A 12275-nucleotide genomic window follows, 5' to 3' on the forward strand; every position below is an offset into this window, starting at 1 on the left:
TCCAGATATATAATTGACCTCACATTTACTGTAATTACCAACCAGATATATCACTGACCACACTTGTATTGTAAATACCATCCGGACATATCATTGACCACACCTGTATTGTAAATACCATTCAGATATATCATTGACCTCACTTGTATTGTCAATAACATTCAGATATATCATTGACCTCACTTGAATTGTAAACACCATCCGGATATATATTTGATCTCACCTGTATTGGAAGCACTATCAGGATACATCATTGTCCTCACTTGCATTGTAGATACCATCCAGATATGTCATTGAGCTCAATTATACTGTAAATACCATCCAGATATATCATTGACCTCACTTTTATTGTAAATATCATCCGAATGAATCATTGACTTCACTTGCATTGTAAATGCCATCCGGATATATCATTGACCTCACTTGTATTGTCAATACCATCCGGATATATCATTGACCACACTTGTATTGTAAATTTCATCCGGATATAGCATTGACCTCAGTTGTACTGTAAATACCCTCCGGATATATCATTGACCTCACATTTACTGTCAATACAATCCAGATATATTATTAACCAGACTTGTATTGTAAATACCATTCAGATATATTATTGACCTTAATTGTATTGTAAATACCATTCAGATATATCATTGACCTCACTTGTATTGTAAATACCATCCAGATATATCATTGACCTCGTTGTATTGTCAATAACATTCAGATATATCATTGACCTCACTTGTATTGTAAATACCATCTGGATATATATTTGATCTCACTTGTATTGCAAATACCATCCAGATATGTCATTGAGCTCACTTGTACTGTAAATGCCATCCAGATATATCATTGAACTCACTTGTACTGTAAATGCCATCCAGATATATCATTGAACTCACTTGTACTTAAATAACATCCAGAAATATCATTCACCTCACTTCTACTGTAAATACCATCCAGATATATCATTGAGCTCACTTGTATTGGAAATATAATCCAGATATATCATTGACCTCACTTGTATTGTCAATACCATCTGGATATATCATTGACCTCACTTGTATTGTAATTACCACTCCGATGTATCATTGACCTCACTTGTATTGTAAATACAATTCAGATGTATCATTGACATCACTTGTATTGTAAATACAATCCAGATATATCATTGACCTCACTTGTATTGTAATTACCATTCCGATGTATCATTGACTTCACTTGCATTGTCAATGCAATCCAGATATATCATTGACCTCAATTGTATTGTCAATACCATCCGGATATATCATTGACCACACTTGTATTGTAAATTACATCCGGATATAGCAATGACCTCTCTTGTACTGTAAATACAATCCGGATATATCATTGACCTCACTTGTATTGTAAATACCATTCCGATGTGTCATTGACATCACTTGTATTGTAAATACAATTCAGGTGTATCATTGACCTCACTTGTATTGTCAATACAATCCAGATATATCATTGACCACAATTGTATTGTCAATACAATCCAGATATATCATTGACCACAATTGTATTGTCAATACCATCCGGATATATCATTGACCATACTTGTATTGCAAATTACATCCCGATAAAGCAATGACCTCACTTGTACTGCAAATACCATTCGGATATGTCATTGACCTCACATTTACTGTAAATACAATCCAGATATATCATTGACCTCACTTGTATTGTAAATACCTTTCAGATATATTATTGACCTTACTTGTATTGTAAATACCATTCAGATATATCATTGACCTCACTTGTATTGTAAATACCATTCAGATGTCGCATTGACCTCACTTGTATTGTAAAAACCATTCAGATATATCATTGACCTAACATTTACTGTAAATACCATGCAGCTATATCATTGACCTCACTTGTATTGTAAATACCATTCAGATATATCATTGACCTTACTTGTATTGTAAATACCATCCAGATATGTCATTGACCTCACTTGTATTGTAAATACCATTCAGATATTTCATTGACCTCACATATACTGTAAATACCATCCAGATATATTATTGATCTCACTTGTGCTGTAAATACCATCCAAATATATCATTGACCTCACTTGTATTGCAAATACCATCCAGATATATAATTGACCTCACATTTACTGTAATTACCAACCAGATATATCATTGACCTCACTTGTATTGTAAATACCATCCGGACATATCATTGACCACAACTGTATTGTAAATACCATTCAGATATATCATTGACCACACCTGTATTGTAAATATCATTCAGATGCATCATTGAACTCACTGTATTGTAAATACCATTCAGATATATCATTGACCTCACTTGTATTTTCAATAACATTCAGATATATCAATGACCTCACTTGAATTGTAAATACCATCCGGATATATATTTGATCTCACTTGTATTGTAAACACTATCAGGATACATCATTGACCTCACTTGTATTGTAAATACCATCCGGATATATATTTGATCTCACTTGTATTGTAAACACTATCAGGATATATCATTGACCTCACTTGTATTGTAAATACCATCCGGATATAACATTGACATCACTTGTATTGTAAATACCATCCGGACATATCATTGACCTCACTTGAATTGTAACTACCATCCGGACATATCGTTGACCTCACTTGTATTGTAAATACCATCCGGATATATCGTTGACCTCACTTGTATTGTAAATACCATCCAGACATATCATTGACCTCACTTGTATTGTAACTACCATCCGGACATATCGTTGACCTCACTTGTATTGTAAATACCATCCGGATATATCGTTGACCTCACTTGTATTGTAAATACCATCCAGACATATCATTGACCTCACTTGTATTGTAACTACCATCCGGACATATCGTTGACCTCACTTGTATTGTAAATACCATCCGGATATATCATTGACCTCACTTGTATTGTAACTACCATCCAGACATATCATTGACCTCACTTGTATTGTAACTACCATCCGGACATATCGTTGACCTCACTTGTATTGTAAATACCATCCGGATATATCATTGACCTCACTTGTATTGTAAATACCATCCAGACATATCATTGACCTCACTTGTATTGTAAATACCATCCGGATATTTCATTGAACTCAATTGCATTGTAAATACCATCCGGATATAACATTGACCTCACTTGTATTGTAACTACCATCCGGATATATCGTTGACCTCACTTGTATTGTAAATACCATCCGGATATATCATTGACCTCACTTGTATTGTAAATACCATCCGGAGATATAATTGACCTCACTTGTATTGTAAATACCTTGCGGATATATCATTGACCTCACTTGCACTGTAACTGCCATCCGGATATATCATTGACCTCACTTGTATTGTAAATACCATCCGGATATATCATTGACCTCACTTGTATTGTAAATACCATCCGGATATATAATTGACCTCACTTGTATTGTAAATACCATCCGGATATAACATTGACCTCACTTGCATTGTAAATACCATCCGGATATATCATTGACCTCACTTGTATTGTAAATACCATCCGGATATATCATTGACCTCACTTGTATTGTAAATACCATCCGGATATATAATTGACCTCACTTGTATTGTAAATACCATCCGGATATAACATTGACCTCACTTGCATTGTAAATACCATCCGGATATATCATTGACCTCACTTGTATTGTAAATACCATCCGGATATATCATTGACCTCACTTGTATTGTAAATACCATCCGGATATATCATTGACCTCACTTGTATTGTAAATACCATCCGGATGTAACATTGACATCACTTGTATTGTAAATACCGTCTGGACATATCATTGACCTCACTTGTATTGTAAATACCGTCTGGATATATCATTGACCTCACTTGTATTGTAAATACCATCCGGATATATCATTGACCTCACTTGTATTGTAAATACCATCCGGATATATCATTGACCTCACTTGTATTGTAAATACAATCCGGATATATCATTGACCTCACTTGCATTGTAAATACCATCCGGATATATCATTGACCTCACATTTACTGTAAATACAATCCAGATATATCATTGACCTCACTTGTTTTGTACATACCTTTCCGATATATTCTTGACCTTTCTTGTATTGTAAATACCATTCAGATATATCATTGACCTCACTTGTATTGAAAATACCATCCGGAGAGATCATTGACCTCACCTGTATTGGAATTAACATCCGGATATATCATTGACCTCACTTGTATTGTGAATGCAACCCAGATAAATCATTGACCTCACTTGTGTTGAAAATATCATCCGGATATATCATGTGCCTCACTTGTATTGTAAATACCATCCGGATATATCATTGACCTCACTTGTATTGTCAATACAATCCAGACATATCATTGACCTCACTTGTATTGTAAATACCATCCGGATATATCATTGACCTCACTTGTATTGTAAATACCATCCAGATATATCATTGAACTCACTTGCATAGTCAATACATCCGGATATATCATTGAACTCACTTGTATAGTCAATACCAACGGGATATATCATTGACCTCACTTGTAATGTAAACAACATCTGGATATATCACTGACCTCACGTGTATTGTCAATACCTTCCGGATATATCATTGACCTCACTTGTATTGGAAATAACATCCGGATATATCATTGATCTCACTTGTATCGTAAATACCATCCGGATATATCATGGACTTCACTTGTATTGTAAATACCATCCGGATATATCACTGATCTCACTTGTTTTGTAAATACCATTCAGATATATCATTGACCTCACTTGTTTTGTAAATACCATTCAGATATATCATTGACCTCACTTGTATTGTAAATACCATTCAGATGTATCATTGACCTCACATTTACTGTAAATACCATCCAGATATATGATTGACCTCACTTGTTTTGTAAATACCATCCAGATATATCATTGAACTCACTTGTATAGTCAATACCATCCGGATATATCATTGAACTCACTTGTATAGTCAATACCAACCGGATAGATCATTGACCTCACTTGTATTGCAAATACCATCCGGATATATCATTGACCTCACTTGTAATGTAAATAACATCCGGATATATCACTGACCTCACGTGTACTGTAAATACTATCCAGATATATCATTGACCTCACTTGTATTGTAAATACCATCCGGATATATCATTGACCTCACTTGTATTGTAAATACCATCCGGACATATCATTGACCTCACTTGTATTGTAAATACCATCCAGATATATCATTGACCTCACTTGTATTGTAAATACCTTCCGGATATATCATTGACCTCACTTGCACTTTAACTGCCATCCGGATATTTCATTGACCTCACTTGTATTGTCAATACAATCCAGACATATCATTGACCTCACTTGTATTGTAAATACCATCCGGATATTTCATTGAACTCAATTGTATTGTAAATACCATCCGGTTATAACATTGACATCACTTGTATTGTAAATACCATCCGGATATATCATTGACCTCACTTGCATTGTAAATACCATCCGGATATATCATTGACCTCACATTTACTGTAAATACAATCCAGATATATCATTGACCTCACTTGTTTTGTAAATACCTTTCCGATATATTCATGACCTTTCTTGTATTGTAAATAACATTCAGATACATCATTGACCTCACTTGTATTGTAAATACCATCCGGAGAGATCACTGACCTCACTTGTATTGGAATTAACATCCGGATATATCATTGACCTCACTTGTATTGTGAATGCAACCCAGATAAATCATTGACCTCACTTGTGTTGAAAATATCATCCGGATATATCATGTGCCTCACTTGTATTGTAAATACCATCCGGATATATCATTGACCTCACTTGTATTGTAAATACCATCCAGATATATCATTGAACTCACTTGTATAGTCAATACCATCCGGATATATCATTGAACGCACTTGTATAGTCAATACCAACCGGATATATCATTGACCTCACTTGTATTGCAAATACCATCCGGATATGTCATTGACCTCACTTGTAATGTAAATAACATACGGATATATCACTGACCTCACGTGTATTGTAAATACTATCCAGATATATCATTGACCTCACTTGTATTGTAAATATTATCCGGATATATCATTGACCTCACTTGTATTGTAAATACCATCCACATATATCATTGAACTCACCTGCATAGTCAATACCATCCGGATATATCATTGACCTCACTTGCATTGTAAATACCATCCGGATATATCACTGACCTCACGTGTATTGTAAATACTATCCAGATATATCATTGACCTCACTTGTATTGTAAATATTATCCGGATATATCATTGACCTCACTTGTATTGTAAATACCATCCACATATATCATTGAACTCACCTGCATAGTCAATACCATCCGGATATATCATTGACCTCACTTGCATTGTAAATACCATCCGGATATATCATTGACCTCACTTGCATTGTAAATACCATCCGGATATATAATTGACCTCACTTGTATTGTCAATACCTTCCGGATATATCATTGAACTCACTTGCACTGTAAATGCCATCCGGATATATCATTGACCTCACTTGTATTGTCAATACAATCCAGACATATCATTGACCTCACTTGTATTGTAAATACCATCCGGATATATCATTGAACTCAATTGTATTGTAAATACCATCCGGATATAACATTGACATCACTTGTATTGTAAATACCGTCTGGACATAACATTGACCTCACATGTTTTGTAAATACCATCCGGATATATCGTTGACCTCACTTGTATTGTAAATACCATCCGGATATATCATTGACCTCACTTGTATTCTAAATACCTTTCAGATATATTATTGAACGTACTTGTATTGTAAATAGCATTCAGATATATCATTGACCTTACTTGTATTGTCAACAAAAACAAGAAATGCTGGATTCACTCAGCAGGTCTGGCAGCATCTGTGGAAAGAGAAGCAGAGTTAACGTTTCGGGTCAGTGACCCTTCTTCGGAACTGACAAATATTAGAAAAGTCACAGATTATAAACAAGTGAGGTGGGGGTTGGGCAAGAGATAACAAAGGAGAAGGTGCAGATTGGACCAGGCCACAGAGCTGACCAAAAGGTCACGGAGCAAAGGCAAACAATATGTTAATGGTGTGTTGAAAGACAAAGCATTAGTACAGATTAGGTGTGAATATACTGAATATTGTACATCAGCAAGTGCAAACCTGAAGAAAAACAACCTGAAAAAAACAGTGGGTGAGCAAACTGAACAAACTAAGATGAACTGAAATAAATACAAAAAAAGATTTTAAAAAATGTAAAAAGGAATGCCAAAAAAAAGGAAGAAAAAATAACTAAAAATGACTAAAAATGAAAGTAAAGTGGTGGGCTGTCATGCTCTGAAATTATTGAACTCAATGTTCAGACCGGCAGGCTGTAGTGTGCCTAATCGGTAGATGAGATGCTGCTCATCGAGCTTGCGTTGATGTTCACTGGAACACTGCAGCAATCCCAGGACAGAGATGTGAGCATGAGAGCAGGGGGGAGTGTTGAAATGACCTCACATTTACTGTAAATACCATTCAGATATATCATTGATCTCACTTGCATTGTAAATACCATTCAGATATATCATTGACCTTACTTGTATTCTAAATAACATCCAGATAGATAATAGACCTCACATTTACTGTAAATACCATTCAGATATATCATTGACCACACATTTACTGTAAATACCATTCAGATATATCATTGATCTCACTTGCATTGTAAATACCATTCAGATATATCATTGACCTTACTTGTATTGTAAATAACATCCAGATATATAATAGACCTCACATTTACTGTAAATACCAACCAGATATATCACTGACCACACTTGTATTCTAAATACCATCCGGACATATGATTGACCACACCTGTATTGTAAATATCATTCAGATGCATCGTTGACCTCACTGTATTGTAAAAACCATTCAGATATATCATTGATCTCACTTGTATTGTAAATACCATCCCGATTTATCATTGACTTCACTTGTATTGTAAATACCATTCCGAAGTATCATTGACCTCGCTTGTATTGTAAATACAATTCAGATATATTATTGACCTCACTTGTATAGTCAATACCATCCGGATATATCATTGAACTCACTTGTATAGTCAATACCAACCGGATATATCATTGACCTCACTTGTATTGCAAATACCATCCGGATATATCATTGACCTCACTTGTAATGTAAGCAACATCCGGATAAATCACTGACCTCACGTGTATTGTAAATACCATCCGGATATATCATTGACCTCACTGGTATTGGAAATAACATCCGGATATATCATTGATCTCACTTGTATCGTAAATACAATCCGGATATATCATGGACTTCACTTGTATTGTAAATACCATCCGGATATATCATTGGCCTCACTTGTCTTGTAAATACCATCCGGATATATCATTGATCTCACTTGTATTGTAAATAGCATCCGGATATATCATTGACCTCACTTGTACTGTAAATACCATCCGGATATATCATTGACCTCACTTGTATTGTAAATACCATCCGGATATATCATTGACCTCACTTGTTTTGTAAATACCATTCAGATATATCATTGACCTCACTTGTATTGTAAATACCATTCAGATGTATCATTGACCTCACATTCACTGTAAATACCATCCAGATATATTATTGACCTCACTTGTACTGTAAATAGCATCCAGATATATGATTGACCTCACTTGTATTGTAAATACCATCCAGATATATCATTGAACTCACTTGTATAGTCAATACCATCCGGATATATCATTGACCTCGCTTGTATTGTAAATACCATCCAGATATATCATTGAACTCACTTGTATAGTCAATACCATCCGGATATATCATTGACCTCACTGGTATTGTAAATACCATCCGGATATATCATTGAACTCACTTGTATTGCAAATACCATCCGGATATATCATTGACCTCACTTGTAATGTAAATAACATCCGGATATATCACTGACCTCACGTGTACTGTAAATACTATCCAGATATATCATTGACCTCACTTGTATTGTAAATATCATCCGGATATTTCATTGACCTCACTTGTATTGGAAATACCATCCGGATATATCATTGACATCACTTGTATTGTAAATACCATCCGGATATATAATTGACCTCACTTGTATTGTAAATAACTTCCGCATATATCATTGACCTCACTTGTATTGTCAATACAATCCAGACATATCATTGACCTCACTTGTATTGTAAATACCGTCTGGACATAACATTGACCTCACTTGTATTGTAACTACCATCCGGATATATCATTGACCTCACTTGTATTGTAACTACCATCCGGATATATCATTGACCTCACTTGTATTGTAACTACCATCCGGATATATCATTGACCTCACTTGTATTGTAAATACCATCCGGATATATCATTGACCTCACTTGCATTGTAAATACCATCCGGATATATCATTGACCTCACATTTACTGTAAATACAATCCAGATATATCATTGACCTCACTTGTATTGTAAATACCTTTCTGATATATTCTTGACCTTTCTTGTATTGTAAGTACCATTCAGATATATCATTGACCTCACTTGCATTGTAAATACCATCCGGATATATCATTGACCTCACATTTACTGTAAATACAATCCAGATATATCATTGACCTCACTTGTATTGTAAATACCTTTCTGATATATTCTTGACCTTTCTTGTATTGTAAGTACCATTCAGATATATCATTGACCTCACTTGTATTGTAACTACCATCCGGATATATCGTTGATCTCAATTGTATTGTAAATACCATCCGGATATATCATTGACCTCACTTGCATTGTAAATACCTTCCGGATATATCATTGACCTCACTTGCACTGGAAATGCCATCCGGATATATCATGGACCTCACTTGTATTGTAAATACCATACGGATATATCATTGGCCTCACTTGTATTGTAAATACCATCCAGATATATCATTGACCTCACTTGTATTGTAAATACCGTCCGGATATATCATTGACCTCACTTGTAATGTAAATAACATCCGGATATATCACTGACCTCACGTGTATTGTAAATACTATCCAGATATATCATTGACCTCACTTGTATTGTAAATATTATCCGGATATATCATTGACCTCACTTGTATTGTAAATACCATCCACATCTCTCATTGAACTCACCTGTATAGTCAATACCATCCGGATATATCGTTGACCTCACTTGTATTGTAAATACCATCCGGATATATCATTGACCTCACTTGCATTGTAAATACCGTCCGGATATATAATTGACCTCACTTGTATTGTAAATACCTTCCGGATATATCATTGACCTCACTTGCACTGTAAATGCCATCCGGATATATCGTTGACCTCACTTGTATTGTCAATACAATCCAGACATATCATTGACCTCACTTGTATTGTAAATACCATCCGGATATATCATTGAACTCAATTGTATTGTAAATACCATCCGGATATATCGTTGACCTCACTTGTATTGTAAATACCATCCGGATATATCATTGACCTCACTTGTATTCTAAATACCTTTCAGATATATTATTGAACTTACTTGCATTGCAAATAACATTCAGATATATCATTGACCTTACTTGTATTGTAAATACCATTCAGATATATCATTGACCACACATTTACTGTAAATACCATTCAGATATATCATTGACCTCACTTGCATTGTAAATACCATTCAGATATATCATTGACCTTACTTGTATTGTAAATACCATCCAGATATATAATAGACCTCACATTTACTGTAAATACCAACCAGATATATCACTGACCACACTTGCATTGTAAATACCATCCGGACATATCATTGACCACACCTTTATTGTAAATATCATTCAGATGCATCATTGACCTCACTGTATTGTAAAAACCATTCAGATATATCATTGACCAAACATTTACTGTAAACACCATTCAGATATATCATTGACCTCACTTGCATTATAAATACCATTCAGAAATATCATTGACCTTACTTGCATTGTAAATACCATCCAGATATGTCATTGACCTCACTTGTATTGTAAATAACATTCAGATATATCATTGACCTCACATTTACTGTAAATACCATCCAGATATATTATTGATCACACTTGTGCTGCAAATACCATCCAGATATATCATTGACCTCAGTTGTATTGTAAATACCATCCAGATATATGATTGACCTCACATTTACTGTAAATACCAACCAGATATATCACTGACCACACTTGCATTGTAAATACCATCCGGACATATCATTGACCACACCTTTATTGTAAATATCATTCAGATGCATCATTGACCTCACTGTATTGTAAAAACCATTCAGATATATCATTGACCAAACATTTACTGTAAACACCATTCAGATATATCATTGACCTCACTTGCATTATAAATACCATTCAGAAATATCATTGACCTTACTTGCATTGTAAATACCATCCAGATATGTCATTGACCTCACTTGTATTGTAAATAACATTCAGATATATCATTGACCTCACATTTACTGTAAATACCATCCAGATATATTATTGATCACACTTGTGCTGCAAATACCATCCAGATATATCATTGACCTCAGTTGTATTGTAAATACCATCCAGATATATAATTGACCTCACATTTACTGTAAATACCAACCAGATATATCACTGACCTCACTTGTATTGTAAATACCATCCGGACATATCATTGACCACACCTGTATTGTAAATGTCATTCAGATGCATCTTTGATCTCACTTGTATTGTAAATACCATCCGGATATATCATTTACCTCACTTGTATTGGAAATAACATCCGGATATATCATTGATCTCACTTGTATCGTAAATACCATCCGGATATATCATGGACTTCACTTGTATTGTAAATACCATCCGGATACATCATTGGCCTCACTTGTCTTGTAAATACCATCCGGATCTATCAATGATCTCACTTGTATTGTAAATACCATCCGGATATATCATTGACCTCACTTGTACTGTAAATACCATCCGGATATATCATTGACCTCACTTGTTTTGTAAATACCATCCGGATATATCATTGACCTCACTTGTTTTGTAAATACCATTCAGATATATCATTGACCTCACTTGTATTGTAAATACCATCCAGATATATTATTGAC

Source organism: Heterodontus francisci, unplaced genomic scaffold (assembly GCF_036365525.1).
Source record: "Heterodontus francisci isolate sHetFra1 unplaced genomic scaffold, sHetFra1.hap1 HAP1_SCAFFOLD_176, whole genome shotgun sequence".
Classification (NCBI taxonomy): Eukaryota; Metazoa; Chordata; class Chondrichthyes; order Heterodontiformes; family Heterodontidae; genus Heterodontus; species Heterodontus francisci.